This window comes from Mya arenaria, chromosome 2, assembly GCF_026914265.1.
Source record: "Mya arenaria isolate MELC-2E11 chromosome 2, ASM2691426v1".
Lineage (NCBI taxonomy): Eukaryota > Metazoa > Mollusca > Bivalvia > Myida > Myidae > Mya > Mya arenaria.
The window spans coordinates 37,907,032-37,924,087 of record NC_069123.1 but is presented as its reverse complement, the minus strand read 5'-3'; positions in this window follow the sequence as shown (position 1 = coordinate 37,924,087).

Sequence of the window (17,056 nt, the reverse complement as noted above, 5' to 3'; positions counted from 1 at the left end):
AAGAATGATGAAATAGAAAAAGGCAGCTATGTATGCTTTCCTATGCTTTGTCAGCAAAACGCATACAAAGACGAGACTGTCGCTAAGTATAACTCATGAAACAAAAGCAAAAAGGTTGTTCAATTAAATAACGAAGTGTCTTTTTGTAAATGTTTAATTTATATTATAATTGTTTTATTGACATTGTTCTCTTACTGTGAAAGCAACAATACGGATGTTAAACAGCAAAAATCAGATCAATGACCCTTCAAATGTGACCTTGACTTTTAATCAACTTATATCGGTCTTAAAGGATTATGTTTCAACCGAACACAAGCTTCTCACCGTGAACACGAGTGTCGAATTATTTTAAAAACTTCCACCAAGTTACTGCCTTGACAAGCCAAGATACATGCCATTTTGACCAATGATCATCAAGCGTGGCCTTGACCTTCACATACAAACATGGGTTTTGTACTAAAAAGAACATTGTGGTGCACTGAATTTGCTACGTTATTACTTGACTATGACAGCCGTTTAATTCGAGCTATTTATCAGTAAATAAAGAATCGATATTGATATTTCTGTTCGCTTTCAGTGAAACAAAGTGAGTCATGTTTTACTATGTTGGTGCAGTACCCATTAGTAAGAGTCGTTTGGTGTTTGGGTTTAACACTCATTAAACAATGATTACTGTTTAATTTGTTTTGTTTGTTTGTTTGTTTGTATTGTCCCGACCTTTCCAACTATAAAAATAGACGATTACAAAAATTCACTCTGCGGCGCTCTTGTTTTAATTGCATATTTTTAAATGCTTTAAACGTAAATGGGCAAGTTCAAACTTATTTTTACTGTAAGGCCACTACTTTTATATAAATTGGTTTACAAAACCGGCGGGTCTAATTTTCCGAAAAGTACAAAAAAAATAAAAAAATAATTTCACTTTTTTTTTCCAAATTATTTTCCCGACCGTATTGATTTTGGTGCGAAACGAAAGAAAAACGAACGGTAAGAGTACGAATGAGGTCGATTTTGACTGGTTTGTTGTTCCGTAGCCGTATTCGCCAATTTATAGTGATATTATGTGAGCCAGTCAACTGTTATGGCAGCGCCGTTGGCAATGGCGAAATTGACGATAGCAGTCATTCTTTGTATGAAATAATTAATTAAAATATGCAGGAGCTGTTAAAATAACAATAGCAATAAACATTGGCAAATTTAACAGCCGACACAAACAATAGCTGTCACGTGATTGTTGTTTTTCCCCGCAAATTTAGGTCATGAAAATATTTTTGTTTATAGATAAAAAATAAAAGTGTCAGCGGCTGCCATCGAATTATTAGACACAAATATCTGTAAATTATGTGTGAGAAAAACATTTTATAACATTTTATGGTTAAATATCAAATAACAGTGCACTAAGTGGGAATGGTGAAATCGAAAGTTAATTTTCTAAGTTGACACCGGTGACCTAGATTCACAAGTTAGGTCGGTGGTGTTTATGGATTTTAAATCACAAAATGGTTTGGAAATACTGGTCATTGAGTCAATGTAAAGCTTGTGTTTATTTTAGATTACATTTTTATTCATGTTTAGGTTAATAGTAGAGTAAACACAATGAAAGAGTTGAACACATGTGTCAATGCCAGGAGTTTTGTGGAAAACATTTAGATAAAACAACACGGAGAACTATTTTGAATAAGTCCATTTCAATTTGTAATGAACTTGATATTTCACTATAAATGAGATTTGTTGTTGTAACCAAGGAATACTCTTTAAAATGAAAAATAAACAAGCATGAAGTATAGATAGATGCACTGTGAACGCATGTTTACACAAAATGGCGGAGTTGGGAGAAGATGAAAATGTCCTATACATAATTATGGATTTCTCTGTTACTATCATTGGTACATAAAGTTAAGTCACATGCAAGATTTAATATTTTGCTATGTGTTTTTTATGTACTGATGTGGTAATTTGCTGCAAGATTTGAATTTGAAATGGATTTGGTGAACATCCCATGGTAAATATCCCGGTCCGAAAATATCCGGACTTAGCATGGATCGGGTTACACACAACTAGGACCCCTCATGGTATAGGTTATATATACTCAAATCTAGGTCTAGTTTGGTTTTTAGTTTTTCAGGAATTGTTTTCGCAATATTAAAGCTCAAATGTCTTTATAAAATGCTACCTCCTTATTTACAAAATTTGGTAATTATTTCACTTTATTGACAAAATCCAATATTGAAATAACTTAAACAATGTTTAGAAAATGTTATATATTGTTTTAATACAGCGCAATTTTTGTGTATTTTAATGCGTAAAATTCGCCTCCTCTTTTTTTCAATTTAATATTGGTAAGTTTTTAAGTGTTCTGCATTTACTTTTGCTTTAGCATACTCTTAAAGCTAAACAAATGTCTTGCTGAGTGATATTCAATGTATCTTTGATTAAAAGTGTAGTTTATACATGTAAACATGTTTTATAGTCAATATCATTGATGTTTTATATGCACAGTATGTAAGATTTAAAATGTGTGTTCAATAAGAACTTTGAAACTTTGAGTGTATTAAAACATGCATTAATAGCAGTTTAAGGATTTAAAATGACAAGTAAATGATATAAATTTTGACTGTGTTTATGTTGTTTTCTGATTTTCACCCTTTAAGAGTATGTTTTGTGACTTTTTTCCTTTTTTTTTTTTTTTTTCGACCACCCAGTGGACATTTTCCCCAAAAATTCTTGTAAACCAAAAAATAAAAAAGGAGTGGCCTAACTGGAGATCGAAAACACTGAAGTAACTTAGCGAAGGAAACGTTGACTGCGCATGCGCAAATGCATCTTGGCCTTTTAAACACAGGCTTCTGGATCATTGTTTGTCACTTAAATATTGTTTAAAACCATTTTGGGTACATACAATGTGATAAACAACACATCTGAAGATATCAAGTGTCTTTGATATACAAAAAAGAAACAAGGTATGTAACTCAAACTTACCAGATTTCACGGTAGAGTCCAGTGTTATGCAAATTTCCCAACCAACATATAAACAATCCATTTTTAAATAAGTGACATGGAAAGAAGAGTCAATTACCTTTAAAATGGTGTGCGATATGTTGGTGTATCTATAATGTCTTTAGACAAACAAGCATAATTAAATGTCCAATTCTCGTGTTTTTCTTTAGTCGGAAAGAGTACAGCAAATTCAAATCTTCAATTTTCCCCGTGTAAACAGTACTAATGACAGTCCTATTGAAGTTATTTTATGTTTCAGTGTACAGATAAATTAATTCCATTACTTAATATCACCATAAGACTAACACCACAGTTTAAGAAACAACCGTACAACATTTCTCGCCTAATATAGCATTTGAGAAATGGGTCATTTTCATTGGCTGTCGAAACTCGCCTAATATGAAATGAAACATATGCTGGAAACTATTTTTAAAGGTACCCATTTTGTTTTCCGTTTTCCGACTGTTTTGAATTGTTTGTGCTTCTTATAATTTTATTTGGAATACTTGAACATATTGAATGATTGCACCACTTTGTACGGTTGTATCTAATCCGTTGGTGGATGTTACGACTATTATGTTTTTGTACGCCGAAATAATGGACGACGAAGGTGAAACATTTCACGTTTTGGCAAACGATTTACAAAATTAAGACGAAAAGACATGCTTCCTTACAATGTACAATGCTTCAATGTGAACTAAAGGTAAGTTATAAGAATGTTTTTAACGGTTAAAACGGTAATAGTTAATTAATAAAATACTTATTAATTAGGGGATTTCATATTAGCCCAGTTATTTGTCCTTTCGGGCTCAGGCAAATACAGCTAACCTCGGACAAATAACTAGGCCAATATGAAATCAACTAATTAATCACATTATAATATGTGAATATTATACTTCTCCTGTTTCAAAACTCCCACGTAAAGAACATATTAACACCTGTCACATTTACCAAAGGATGCTGGAAATAATTCCCGCGTACACTAGCAGAAAGGTGACCACGCTTCCGGCGATGAGGGCCACGGGAAACTGGAATAAGACGTAAAGGTATTGGTCCCGAGGCGCATAGACTCTTAACCCGTTGTTTTTCTTAATTGAAAGGACTATTGTTTTGTCTGTCTGTAGCACATTTGCGTTTGGAAACTAAACTACTTGACTTCTCGAAGTACAACCAAAATATATAGCTCTGATGAGTTATTACATGAGTATCGTCTTTGTGTTTTAATTGAATACGGGCGTCCATGCAGCTTCAGTAGCCTATACTGATCTGTTAAAAATGCACCTGAAAGTTCGCATTCAGATAAAATAACTTCCATGTATTTCTTTCCTGACAAGCTAAATGACATATCATATATTAATTTATGTTCTATCACTTCATATTTTTCATTCAATCATTAGAATGGACTACATATACATATGGAACATGCATTTGGCTCAGTGTATGTGTATAATATGTTGAATTATATGCCTAAAAACGGTATTACTCAACATTTTAGACACATACAATGAGCCGAATGCCTGTCGTATGCATGGTTCTAGAACGTTATCGAAAAGATAGTTGAAAAAGGCTGGTATAAAGGATAATATAGAGTTATGTAACCTCATTGTGTGATGGTCCTTAACAACTGTGTGAAGTATTAAGTCAATTGAATGAAGGGTATAGAAGTTATTAATAAAAATGCCAAACTGCCCTAAAACTTTAACCGAAGTTCCATAGTCAATCAGGGGCCATAATTTGTATGAAGGATAATATGGAGTTATCTAACCTCATTATGTGATTGCTCTGAACAACTGTGTAAAGAATGAATTGAATGAAGGGTTTTGGACTTATAAGTAAAATTCCCAACTTGCCCTAAAACTTTCACTGGGCGCCGACGCTAGGGCGAGTAGTATAGCCCTCCTTATTCTTCGAATAGTCGAGCTAAAAACGAATGAGTTATGTACTGAAACTCACATTCAGGAGTATAGTTTAGTAGATTTTAATAGAAACGTCAACGAAAAAGAGGGCAACGTGCGAAATGAACATTTGAGGATAAGAGTAGCCGAGAAGTGTAAGGTGTCCAAGAGGTCGTGGGTTCGATCCCCTGTAAGGAAATCTTCTATTTGGCTCTCTTAAAGGACAAAAGTACTGGTCAACCAAGCGATACGGTCTTGAGGGGGATTTATTTCAGCTTTTTGCTGTATTCACAATCGAGCTAAAATAAAATATGTGCGCCTATTAACATTCCTTTTCGCAATGTATTTCTTAGAAAAGTGTTGTTTGTAGCTATTGATAAACTATAATTTACCATGAAAGCTTTGCAAAAAAACATGATTTGCAGTATAGATCGAGTCTTTATAGAATATAGGCCATATATGAGCCATGCATTAATTTCAGTCGTGTCCTCTGTGTTCCCTGTATGCCTAGTGACACTAACAGTGAATATATCATCAAACTTACGGTTACCAATGGGCTGGAAGTCATGCTGGTCCTTGGAGAATTGCGGATAGCATTTGTGAACCAGAAATAGTCACACGCTACACCAGACCAACCTGTAAACATGGGCCAAATTTAAATAAAGGTTATCCACTGTATTCTCAATGATATCTTTGCATGTATATATGTATAGTCAAAATCTGTTTTATATTCCATTGAGACATTATGCATTCGTCTACATAATTTCTTAATGTATGACCTCCCGGGTAAAACACACCAATAGATAACTTCCTACTGTTTCGTCTTAAATGGTTTATCAGCAGCCAAAAATGTTTTTCTGTGATTTACTAAAGAAAGTGTCATTAAACATTGACAAAGGCTAACTGCAACTATCACCATGATTTTCAAATAATTCAACCGAAGAAGAAGATGGATCTATACAGGCTCTACCTGATCGGCAGACTCTCTGTCCCTGACTGTTGCACGTGTAACGTGCCGGGTCCTCGTGACAAAACACATCACAGTTGCCATAGTAATTTCTAGAGCACTGGACGCGTAAGTCGAAGTCCACGCTGTGAGGATTAAACATAACATGGTTGTCATGGTTACATTTTATTTGCCATTTTATACTATTAAAAACATTTTCGTTGTATTACTTTCTCTAAAATCTGCCGTTGTTTTACTCTTTTACCGAAAAGTTATCGACCCCTGTGCTTCTTTTAATCTTCATAACAGCGAAAGTACTTAAGATTTTGACCATATTGTTGCCAAAATGTTTCATTGTTTAATAAAGTACTCTTAAAATAAATACCCAAAACTGCAAATGTCATTTTTGCAACGTTGTGCCCCTTTTGCAGGCGTTGTCACATATATGTCATGTTTGATAAAAACAAGTACAATGAAGACGGGGATAAATAGGTTGTAGTATAATCATGTGCTAAGTAATAACACAAAAATGTGTCTCCATAAAGCTAATTTTGTATCATCTCAGAATGAATTCCATCGACCGACAAAAACTTTTTAGTGTTGTACAGCATGAAAAGGTAACAGGTGGCAGTTCTTGGCACTTTCTAGCCAGGTTTTAGAATAATGATAGTTTTCTTACCGAAAAGTTTTCGCGAATATTAAACATATAGCTCGATAATTAAGTGGTCATCACGAAACAATTCGCTGACGATATCAGATTATCTAACGGCAGTAACAGACCGCTATAACCTTACAAAGATTGTGAAGCAAGTTATATAAACTTATGCTAATCCAATCTGTTTTGCAAGAAGCTGCACGCGAGTGCGATTTGGTGCTTTGGGCGGAAAACCAAGCGGAAAAAACACCGGCTTTGTGGTCACAAATTCAAATTACATGACAAACATGCTTGCGTTGACCAAACCCAGTTTGCTTTCTCAAAGGGTGAATACAAAATAGGGGCATATTTGATGCGTTGATCCTAAGGATCCTGTTGGTAATTAATATGAATAATGCATACTTAGAATGTCTTTCTACGTGGCCCCAGGTAGTTGCTACATACCTTGCCATGGGGTTATACTTGGACGAATGTGTGAACGGCGGCGGCGTCCCCCAGGAGACGGGGAGCGCCCACTGCCCCACGTTGTACACTTCCTGGCTGACCCAGCCATTCGTATAATTGAACACCAACTGTAGGTTTTGCTAAAACAAGGAGATGCAGCTGTAGGTTAGGAAATAAATTTGCTCATTAGTCTTTTTAAGCTAATCAGAATTAAAAGTCATTACATGCCTATTTGCTGTTTTATTTCTAACGGAAACAAACATGCAACTCGTTGATTCATTGGTGCATTATTTGACCAGAATTTGGTTTTGTGTCCATTACGAGCGGTTATTATAAAATTACTATTCAAGGTTCATGTTTTATTCATGGTTTGCTGTTTCTGTAATTGAAACGTTTGTATTATGTGCTGTTTGATTTTCGTACTTAGAAAATTCTAATATGTTTAATAACCTTTCCTGACGCTTAGATTTCAGATGGCCGCTAAGTCCTGAAAGTGACACTCCGCACAATACCGTTCATTTTGTTTATTTTACACATATTTGATTAGGCCTAAAAAATTAAATTGTGTGGTTCGGGTCACCCGACCCTACCTGGAAAATATCACCGAGCCTACTGTTTTTTTGGTGCGACTTGCAAAAAAAACCCACTCCAGAACGTCGGGAGTTTAAGCTCATAACACCAAAGATGAATTTCGAAGATGTAGAGATAATGTTTTTGTTCGAGCCGGGATCTGTATCTGAGATGTCAACATCAGACAAGGGGCCATGGACCCGTTTGTAAGAAGAACAGCTGTACGATATTCCTGTCGTACAATTTATTGGGAAATTCTCGGAGGTATATACAATGGAACAAAATGTCTCTGGATAATAGTATAAGTTTTCCCAAACATAAGATCGAATGCCGGTCTTATTTTTATATACACCACCCACCACTGCAGGACAAGGCATGATTCTTTTCACTTGTCATGTTGTCAGATGCAATCATAAAAAATAGTTTAAATAAAATAGCAGCAGGGCAAACATACTATTACAATAGAAAGGAAATAAAAAATACTGGAAGTTCTGACATTGGCCTGGTGCCTGACAAAATGTGTGTTTCTTTTAAACTGGGACTGAAACCTGGGTCTGTTGCCATTTGGACAGTTTATAAAATATTCCTAACTTTACTTCTTGGAGAATGGCAGAGAAATGTTTTTGAGATGCTGAAGCATCAGTATTGTCACATTTAATTATCAATACGTTTTGCTTTCGGAAGGTGTGTGACGAATGACAACAAAACTGGCAATGACACACCACCTAACTTCAGCGATGCTCAGCAATGTCCTTATATAACTGAAATTCTGTTGAAAAAGGACAAAAACAAAGCAAACAAACCTGTACCTAACTAAAAAAAAATCCCTACCTACCCTACCTATTCTTGGGGGCCATGTTACCCGAACCACACAATTTATTTTTTTAGGCCTTATTGGATAAAATACATTTTATTCCAATTCCAGTTGTGAGTAATAAAGTCACGCGAACGATTATGGTCCAAGTATATCTTTTAAACACAGAAGCAGGGAAGCGAAATTAGCAAAATATTGATAATATATGACATAATTACATCATATTTTGCTAGATAACATGCATCACCCATTGATATTTTTTTCTTGTTGTTATTTGTATAGCTGGAGTGTTATGTGGGACGAGTATGGTTGCTCTGAAAGAATCATCTCTTGCGTTATGAAAATCAATCAGGAGTTGGAGAAGTATCACTTATAAAGTAACATTTTACCTAATTATATTCCATGCATATGCCATTTGCAGATGGAATTGTGAGAGAAAATACGCATTTCCATTTCTAAAAGGTTACACACCACCATTGTTATTCCCTATATAATTCAATGTAACATTATAATTTTTAGACAACATTTAAAGGCATTTCGAGCGAATGCAGGCAATGATAACCACATATATTCTTAAAGTACAAGCTTAAAATTACCTTTTAAGCCAATAAAAAGGGGGGTCAAGTTATTCCTAAGAAAAATCACTCCACTTGAAAAACAAACTCTAAAAATTGCACCGTCCGCCATGACAGATCTTCCAAAATGACCTTTCAACCATAGGGCAGCGGTTTGTGCTTTAATCTCTACTCTAAATGATAAATCAAGCAAGAATAGATACTTAAGGTATAAAAGTTTCAGGAATAATGATAGTTTTGATTAACAGTGTATTGAGCATGTGACAACATGTCTATCAATCATAAGAACATTTTTTTTTTTTGAGAATTTTCCACACAACGGAAGTACATATGACGTAATGGTGACGTCATTCCTATAATGTAAATATACTGGTTCTTTTTAGCAGTTTCGGACACTTTTGGAGGTTTTTCGTCTGTATATTTGTTAGTTCGCACAGGATCTCAATACAATTGGCATGCAACATCATGAGCACCCCTTTTAAGTATACTACAAAAACATTTGACTGATTTTCGTTTTTTAGCTGTAAACTACTGAATGCCAACTGCCATGTAAAGTCCCAGCTTTCCCGTTTTCGGATAAGTAACTTTTCGGACACGCTGCAAGATTTAAAATTTGTTTTTGTTTACATCGCTCCACGGGATTTATTTCAGAGCTGAGATCGCCGACTTATTTTGTTGTCAGAGTCTAAAGCAGAGTTTTCTTCTGCAAAATATCATCTGGACGGGCCTCTTTTTGACACATGCGTACAACGATAACAATTCCCCACGTGGTGTTTGTTTACCTGCTGAAAGTGACAGATTTCTATCGTCCAAATTTAAAGTTGTTTGTTAAAGCATTGTGAGAAGATGATTTCGTTTAATACAAAGAAGCTATTGTGTCTCTTCTCCCTTGTTTTTTTGCTCTTGACCATCAAAATTATGCTCGTTGATTGCCTGTACATATTCGTCAGTATGTGTATACCACGTGATAAATTACGTCATAAATGCTACGTCGGAAGGCAACATTTTGCTTAAAATGAAGACTTCAATCAAAGATAACTTTTCTTTTACTACACCATTTTAAATAAAACAAAGGGCAGTCTACGCCACTTAAAAAGCCCCGCCTTCGTTTTATTACCAAAGTTTAATAAAGTGATTAGTTTCATCAAACACTTCGACAAACCTGTTTCCAAAATAATGTTTTGACAGTGCTCCGTCAGACGGCCGTATTGTGAAAAGGTTTGTTGAAGTGTTTTAAGAAACTAAACCGTCAATCAAACTCTGTTAAAAGACCGAAGACAGGGCTTTGTAAGCGGCGTAGACTGCGCTATGTTTCATTTAAAATGGTGAAGAAATAGTGAACTTATCTTTGATTAAAGTCTTTATTCTAAGCAAAATATTGCCTTCCGACGTAGCATTTATGACGCAGTATATCACGTGGTATACACACACTGTTCGTAATATGATCGTTTACAGAAGAGAGGACGTTGCGTTTCAGTTTGCACAAGGTACATTTGTTGTACACATGTTTCAACATTCCCATTCATTCCGCTATTGCACTTGACCATGCATATTATCATTATAAAAGACCCTTATCTATGGTGATGGCGGAGCAGTAGGACTCACTGAAAATGCCAGTCAGTTGATGCACTGGATGGTATCTTTTCCTGAAGTAGACAGAGTTGTTCATGAATTTCAATCTTGCATCAACTTGTTGAAACATGAGTAAAAAAGGTTCTGATATTCGCCACCATATACGACAAGAAGTAAGACACATTTTATTGAACAGAGCGATACAAATGAAAACAATGGAAACCCATTAAATGGCCATTCAGGGTATCTTCTAGTCTTATATAGTAGAACTATTGTAGATGCAAGTATAATTGAAACATTAAACAGGCGTGCAAGGATAAGTACAAATAGGAACGGAAAAGAAACCTCTAAGATGTACCATTAAATAAAAGTGTCCTCTTTTCAGTATACAGTCTCCACCATAAATATCCAAACAAATGCAGCATCTTGGCTACCTAAGACAGGATTGTTCTCTCCTTTCTAAACTGCATTTTTTATGTCAAGTATTTGATAGCAAACTTGTTGTGATCTTTGTCCATGATTATTCTACTTTGCTTCCTTCATTGTCCCAGTTTGGAAATTTCAGATTGGGCACCTTGAGCATTGTCTTGAACGTCATTCACACGTAACTCTTGAGCATCCTCAAGTTACTGGCTTTGTTATAGACGGAGCAGTCACAGTCATAGTCATATGCTGTAGTCGACTGGTTGTCAAACATTCCAAAACTACTCCAACAACCTAACTTTCAACTCAAATATAAGTCGTCAGCTTTCATACGCCCAGAGGTTGGATGTTAGTTTGGAAGTATATGATTCCGAAAGACTGAGATCAGCTACGAGGGGGAAAGGCGCCAGACGAAGGGTCCTTTGAGACACGAAAATACAAAGTAAGTAGATGAAACTAAAACAGAGCTATTAAAATTATTGACCGACCAAATAGTCAATTGAGATCACAATGATAAACTGGTAGAAGCCACACGTGGCCCAAGTGTTTTTATTCAACACAGTATGCCTTTAGGAACTTCGCCCCTTGTAGTCATGAGGAGGCCGGTGTCCACGTTGCAGACACAAATATGTGTTTAAATAAAGGCATTGAGAATATAATGTTACGGTTAATGTTTTCCCCAAATTGCAGTTGATGAACTTTAGGTAGCCTTTGGTGGAAGTAAAAACGTGACATACTATATAGCTGTTCATTATATAGTCCAATCTTTAGGTGAATCAATGGCCAAGGCCCTACCAGTTTTTCACGCATTGATAGGCTGTGACCAGACATCAGACATTTTGTAGTCGAGATAAGAAAAATGCTTGGGAAACCAGGAATAGTTTTGATGATGTCACAACCGCATTCCTGGTTCTATATGCATCCCGATCTTTAGTACTAGTTCTACAAGAAATGCCGACAATATAACGTTTTGTTGTTCTTGTGCCTGACAGAACCTGTGCAGCAACTGAGGAAAATGAAGATCGAAAGATTTTCACTCAAAAGGGTAGATCTATTGAATCTATTTAACCCTCTTCTACAGCACTATCGGAGCATACCCAAAAGGGCAGTTTTACAAGCTTGATGTGTGATAGGACATGTTCTGAAAGAGTGTCCAGATGTACCAAGTCGAGTAGAATGGGGCTGGAAAACTCAATATTGGAACTTCTCTAAACTTGACTTTCACAGACAGCTTTCTCTTGCCAGAAACTCCTTAAGTGCGGATGTAATCCAGAAAAAGGGTTGTAATGGAAGAATGTTTCAAAGATGAAATTCTATGCATGTTCTTTGTAGGAATGGTGGCACTTGCGACAGGGACAGACGGTTGGTTCGGTCATGCTTTCAGCCATTTCCTATCCACAGTTTGGAGGACACCACTTTAGAATGTATTTTAAAGTAAGTGCACACTGCAAAGATTTTGTGCATTTTATTTGTCTTAATGTTAAAGTTAGATTTCATTATGTAATTCTGTAATTGATTCTTCGAAAATGTTATCATGTGTATTGTTTACAGTGTAAATCGTGTACATTTTGAGAAATAACCGCCATTCGGCAAAATTACAGTTACAAAATTGGTCCAAGTCCTTTCTTCACATGTGTGCCAATTTTGGTGCTTTTCCCATCCTCTGTTTTTTTAAATTCATTTAGGTTTTCATTTGGCTAATAGTAGGAAGTAGTGCGTTGGTTATTTTCCGTGACCCATGGCCATTTCGTTTCAGAGTGTTGTGCCTGTAAATGTGACTTTTGACTACATTCGAGTATGTTTCTTGATCAACGGCTGATATCGTTTTTATAAACCCCAACTAAAATTCGTTTTCATCTATGTGCCTTTAAACAGCAGTTTAACACTTTTGCTATGTTGCAGATTTTAAATTGATATTGTGGCAAATATAATGTTATTTCAATATTTGCCTGAGTCAATAAATAATATGCTCTTTGGCGGCGTGGGTTGTCATCTTTTCTCTAATAGCACTGGCCGAGATTTCTACCCCCCACCCCCCCAACCTGTCCTTGCATGCCTGGTGCCCATGCTATTGAGCATAACACTATTGCATATGTTTTTTTATGATGAAAACGAATTTTGATGCAAGACATCAAAGACGCGATTTAGATCTGAATCTATATTTTTCATCTTAATTCAAATAAAGGTGTACACGAGTATGTAATTGATAAAAGCGATATTTTAGGGGAAATGTGGAAAATGTTCCATATTCGCCTTATGTATGTTTCCGTAATCTTAACATTACGCAGTTATATAAGGCAGATATATGAAGTGTATATATTAACAAGTTGGCTAAACTATAACTTACGCTAAGAGCTTTATACGTGTACCCTGAAATTCTGATCGCTAAACATATGAATATGTAGCGTTTTTTTAATCACAGTGCCTTGACAGAGGGAAATAACCACTGCGTCTGACCGGCGACCACTCACATTGAAAACATGGAAAGCGAATTATTTCTTGATTTTCGTTATAGCCGTCTGACTAGCATTTCTTTATAAAACATGTTTTATATCGGTGTTGTATCTGTTTAGTATTTACGCATTGAAATGGTTTCTTTACAACATTACATAAAAGTTAAAAGAAATGTGTTATTACGAGGTATTCAGTTTTCTTATAATCTAAAAGTTGTCCATAGACACCTGTCCATTTGAAATTGTAAACATGTTTCCCTCTTTGGGACGCGTCTTATTACACCTTTATTACTTTCAATATAAAAGTTGCATATTACTTACGTTAAATACCGGAAATGTGAGTTCAAATGGGTTTGGTAGACCAACTTCTTGGACGTTCCAATAATTTGGGTAGGTCGATTCATAGTATGCATCAAAAGTTACCACATTTGAGATGTTTACACTGAAAACATTTAATAATATATATATAAATACTTTAAATATATACAAACACACATTAACTATTTACATCTTTGTCCCATTCTCCCCTATATCCATCCCTAGCGAGTGTAACTGGGATTCCGGAGATACCGAATTCAATTTCAAGTGTAAAGGTATCAATTAAAGGAAATTCTTATCTTGTTTGATTCTTCAATTTAGTTTCTTATTTTTTCGATTTGTTCAATTTAAGGGCGACAATCTGCACATATTTACCCAGTGTTGTTGCTGAGTTCGAGGGACACTTGCAGATTAACGTTTCCTTCGAACTGGTATGCGATTGTCACCAGGTGGACCTGAACCACCCCACCACACCGCGCTCCGGATATCTGAAATATAGAAATTATTTTTTTTGCATGGAAATTATCTGTATAACAAGTGATATCTTAACACAAAAACACTAATTTGAAATAAAATAATTAATATTAAAAATTGCAACATACAGCTTTATCATATTTCCATTTAAACATTTCCGTCGTAAATACAAAGAGCTATAACAGAAATGTTTTCTCTGAATCCATTTTTTTTCTTTACCCATTTCCTTTTAAATTTGTAACAATAACAAGAAGGACAACAGCAGCCTTTATCGCCTTGGTGATTACAAATCACAATATCAAGTACTTACTTCACCATAATTAATGGAGTTATAATCATTCAAGTATAGAAACTGCGGAAGTAAGGTTAATAGATTATATTCAAATAATTTTAAATTGTGACTTTGTAATGTCAAAATATGACGATTCACATATATAACGGATCAAAAGTGAGGAATCAACAATTGTTAGTATTTTTCTACAATTATCATTTTCGCTACACAGGTAGGTATCAAGATGAACAAGTCCAGGTTATTGAGCCAAGGAAATTAATGAAAAGTATATACATATGTATTTGTATTCTCTATGGGTGAGCGAGGGCTTTTATTTTACGGTGATCATTACTTTAATTTCAAGTTGTATTCAACAATAATCAACAAAAATAGAGCATTTATAAACGTTGAATGTACTAGTACTTTATGAAACGAAATAAACGGGTTACAATATATTTGACGAAATAATAAAGGCGTATCAAGAATCTCGTAAATAAAATATGTATTGAATGTTTGACCCCCTACCCACCCACCCTCTTCCACCACTAAAAAAACAACAAAAACGAATCTTTCTGGCTTTAAACTGAATGCAGATTTATTTGGAAGCAAGAAACTAATACAACGAGGGTTAGTGATAGCATGAGAAACCAATGTTATAATAATTGGCCTTTGATAAACCAGCCACGGATAGTTTTTCAGAAATATATTCCATTGCATTAGAGATAGTTATTGTCTGACCCCACAAGAGGCCGTTAATATGGTGACCGTTTGAAACAAACTCATAAAACAGATAAAAAAATATTAAATTTCAAATACATAAGGAGTAATAATTATAATTTTATTATTTATCTAAAATTTGAAAGCATTTTGAATTAAGTGACATGTATTGAGATTATTCAAACAACTCAACCCTATTTTGTGATAACTGTTAAGATAGTTGAGGCTTATCTAACGAACTCAAGGAACAGACAAATCATGAGATTAATGTTCTTTCTATGCTTTACTTGTTCATTTAAACTTCGTTAGATATTCATAAATCTATAAAAAAATCGTTACAATTGTTATCAGTGTGGACATACCACCTGGTTCGTGGCGTCACATTTGGATTATCGCTGTACAAGTTCCTAATAAATAAATTAAGTGACATGCTAAGCAGTAAGATTGTGATATTTATTTGTCATATATATGTCTTTTAATTGCTGTAAAACATAACCGATTCGCATACCTACTGTCTTTGCAAACATTTATTATAAAACATGTTTTAATTGGGCTCATGGCAAGAAGGAGAGAGGTTGTACCCCCAAAACTGCTTTTCGTAATAACAATTGCACAATAACACATTTCTATATTATATGAGCCTCATATGTACGTATGTATATATCCCTGGTGTGGATAAAATCTGACGCAGGGATTGTGTATCGGATTAGTGGCAGTGGGCTGACCTTTAAACACCTGCGAAAATATACAAAAATATCTTCATGATTAAGCCTAGTACTTTTTTTATTGCGATCGCGGCCATGCTCCACGTTAAGCCGAGTTTAGTTAGAGACTGCGACGGGTCATAATCACGATAGATCTCTGTTTCAAACTAAGAATATACTAATGAATATTCAGGGGAGGCACATTATAACATTCGCTCACTGAATTTTGCAAAGGGTCAACAGGCACATCAGCAGCCATTTGAGTAATGTCTGACCTGGTCGACTCAGAATAATGAAGGTCGGAAGTAACTGTCTTGAGATGCTCAGGCGGCGGTAGAGCACCTGGTCCCAATGCTCTCACCTATACGTGACATCTGAATCACGTCCGTCAACCGTCAGTGCGACCGGGAACGCAATTTTCACTTTCTCTTTACCGTGAATCAAAGTTGTGAGCGGGATGTTTGTACCAGCAAGACGATTAGCCCTACCGAAAACTCTGTACATGTATACCCGAAATGTTTCAGAGAATGTTATCTGTATTCATGAGTCTATTGTAAGTAGTTGACCTTGGAAACACTGACATAAAAAAACAAGTTGTTATGCGTAAAGCCCCTGTCACACCTAGGTTCCCACAGCGATTGCACGGCGTTGTTTTTCCCAGAGCGCCGTAAGATCGCAGGAAAAATATTATAAATATGGCGATGTCAAGGCTTTCTTACGGCGACCTTGGTGTTTCTATGGACCTCCATAGCGTTCTCCCACGTTCCTATGCGGTTTTAGTTGGCGATTGTCTGCGCTCTCATGGTACTCTCACGGCGCTTCCGCTGCGTGCATCGAGTATTCACGGCGCGCGCACTGCATGTCCACGGCGCTCACACTGCGTTGACGGCGTGTGTGTTTTTTGCACTAGAAAGCAGAATGAGATCCATAGCGGTTGCACTATCCGGGATCTGCTGGACCTGCATACAGGCAATCAATAGCCCCGCTTACTGATGCACATCAGTCATGGTAAAATGAATATTTGCATCTATCATTCCTTTATACTATTTTGTTGGGTTAATTGTTATACAAACGCCGATTGACGCGGTAGAAGCGCATTTGAAGCGCAATTATCGCCGTGGCGGCTCCGTACAATTGTTGTAAGAGCGCAGTAAGAAAAATAAAAATTATTTGTGAGCACCGTAGACGCACCGTATACTCGCGGTAGAGACTCAGTGTCATCTTAGAG